At 36.6% G+C, this 2,556-nt stretch overlaps 1 pseudogene; it reads right to left on the minus strand.

Annotated features, from left to right (window-relative positions):
* Positions 1-246: 246 nt before the first annotated feature.
* LOC102477042 (elongation factor 1-beta pseudogene) lies at positions 247-1,413 on the minus strand (annotated as a pseudogene).
* Between the last annotated feature and the right edge of the window lie 1,143 nt (positions 1,414-2,556).

The raw sequence follows: 2,556 nt of genomic DNA on the forward strand, positions 1-2,556 counted from the left end.
GGAAAAAGGATAGCAGTATGACATGTCCCATGGGGTATGTTTTGTCCCCCCCCCCCACCCTTCCTATGGCAAGTGCAAGCACCCTTTGGGAATAAAAGAAAGAAAAAAAGCACAGAGAGTTCCCATATACTTCCCTTGTCCAGATTTCCTCATAGTTTCTCCCAATATAAATATTTTACATTAGTATAATACTTTTTTTTTTAATCTTTCAAGTTTTTATTTAAGTGCAGCAATCCAGGATGGATTTTAGATCTTGTGGAAAGAAGACACATCCATGGACTGCACATAGTCCTCAAAAGCAGTGATCTGTTCCAACCTTATCATATTCAACTACACACTGTATTTGAAGTTTGTTAATTCCATATCCCACTGGAACTAATTTAGAGGAGGCCCAGACCAAGCCATCTGCTTGAATGCTTCGGTCGCACTCCTCTAATTTCGCCGTGTCTGTCTCATCATCCCAGGGCTTCACATCCAACAAGATGGAAGACTTGGCAACTAGAGCAGGTTTTTTGGCTTTCTTTGACTCATACTGAGTAACTGATGAACCAATACCAATTCATTACTATTAACCGAACTGTAGTTTACATTGGGTTCACTCTTTGTGTTGTATAGTGCTGTCTCCTTTATTTGAATATTTTAAAATACTGGCCCCTTTATTTGAATATTTTTAAATGTTATTTATTTGAGGCCACTAGGTTGCATTAAAGCGCTGAATTCCCCCATGGCTGACTACCGCTGGAGTATTGGGAACCGGCGACCTAAGAATCACACCAGGCATGTGTGCCCAGAATCCTGAGAAGGGAATGGATTGCAGAGTGGCCATCCCCCATGGAGGATGATATCTCACTTTCTCTCTCTCTCTCTCTCTCTCTCTCTCTCTCCAGAGTGAACACACATCCTACAGCAAAATAAAAGCCTAAAAATAAAAGTCACTTATTTTAATTTTATATTTCTTCCCATTCATGTATACATGTTCTACATTATATTTTCTTAAGTATTTTTTATTTACATTTTAAAATTTCTTCTTAATACATGAGTTATTTAAGAGTATTTTAATTTTTATTTTGAATTTATATAGGTCTTAATTTTTCTTTAAATTGGTTTTTGCCTTAGGGTGCATTCACTCGCCGAAGAAAGAGACAAAGACAGAGAGGTCTTAATATTTTTATTGTTCGGAGCCGGCAAGGTGGTATGGTGGCTAAGGTGCTGGATTTCCACTATTTGAGTCCCAGATTACTGACCTGCTTTCTCACTTTCTCTCTCTGGTCACTAATAATAATAACTATTAAGAAATAAAATAATTTTTGAATAAAAATATTTTTATTTTTGAGGATGAGTAGTCATTAACCTGGGGATTCAGAGTTCAATGTATTCTTCTTCTTCTTCTTCTTCTTCTTCTTCTTCTTCTTCTTCTTCTTCTTCTTCTTCTTCTTCTTCTTCTTCTTCTTCTTCTTCTTCTTCTTCTTCTTCTTCTTCTTCTTCTTCTTCTTCTTCTTCTTCTTCGGAGAGGTTTTTGCTGTAGGGCACGTGTGCTTGCCAGGAAGACAGAGAGAGTTAGAGAGACAGAAAGCAAGAAATCACCCCCAATGGGAAATGGTCACATCGCAATCCCTTCTCCTCCATTCTTCTCTTGGGATCTTGGGCACGCACACCCGACATGAGTTTAAGCCCCCAGGTCCAGCACTCAAACCACGGTCGACTACATGGGAGTTCAGCGACATAGCCATGACAACAACTGCTGGTCCCAATGTATGTTTATTCTATCAGGCCTATTTATTATGATTCTTAAATTATTTATATTCTTTTATTTTATTTATAGTCTTAAATTACTTATACTACTTAAATCCTGTCTAATTAATCTCTTCCTTCACGAGGGAATGACATTAATATCTACCATCATGGATGTGGATTTGTCCATACCTTTTAGTGACTCAGCTCCACAGTCTATGTGTGGATTGGAATATGTGCATATAAACACAGATGCTTATCCTTATATTCTCTTGAGTTCAACTCATGAAATGAAAAGTCACCAATGCAATTTATTTTTTTTCAAAATATCTTTTATTCTGGATGACACAAATCAAAGGTCCATATATGTACTGTTTTTATAAAGATTCACTGACAAATGGCATAATTACATAAGCTTTCTTTAAATGAATTCACTCAAACTCACCAGTACATCGTTTATCTTCACTGACTATAATTACCAAGTTGTAAGAACAAACCATTATAATTACATTAATAACCTGAAATTGTTTAGTGTCTGATAGTACCTGAAAACTGGGTGGCATCTAAAAATGATCAGTATAGCTTTCATTCATCAAAGAAAATATTTTATTCAAGTTCCCCAAACAAACTTGAGGAATTGTGTTGTTTTAATTAAAGTCATTTCAATGGGATATGAAATCACTGTATACAATTGAATCAAACTGTCCCAGTTGGCATCTTTAGTTTATAAGGGTCTACCAGGCCAAACCCTTTGCTGCCTTCATTGCTTTTGCTTCGCTTTTCCCCTTTGCTTTCTCTCGCTTTGCCTTTAATCTTTGTCTTTGC

Source organism: Tupaia chinensis, unplaced genomic scaffold (assembly GCF_000334495.1).
Source record: "Tupaia chinensis unplaced genomic scaffold, TupChi_1.0 Scaffold146604_1, whole genome shotgun sequence".
Classification (NCBI taxonomy): domain Eukaryota; kingdom Metazoa; phylum Chordata; class Mammalia; order Scandentia; family Tupaiidae; genus Tupaia; species Tupaia belangeri.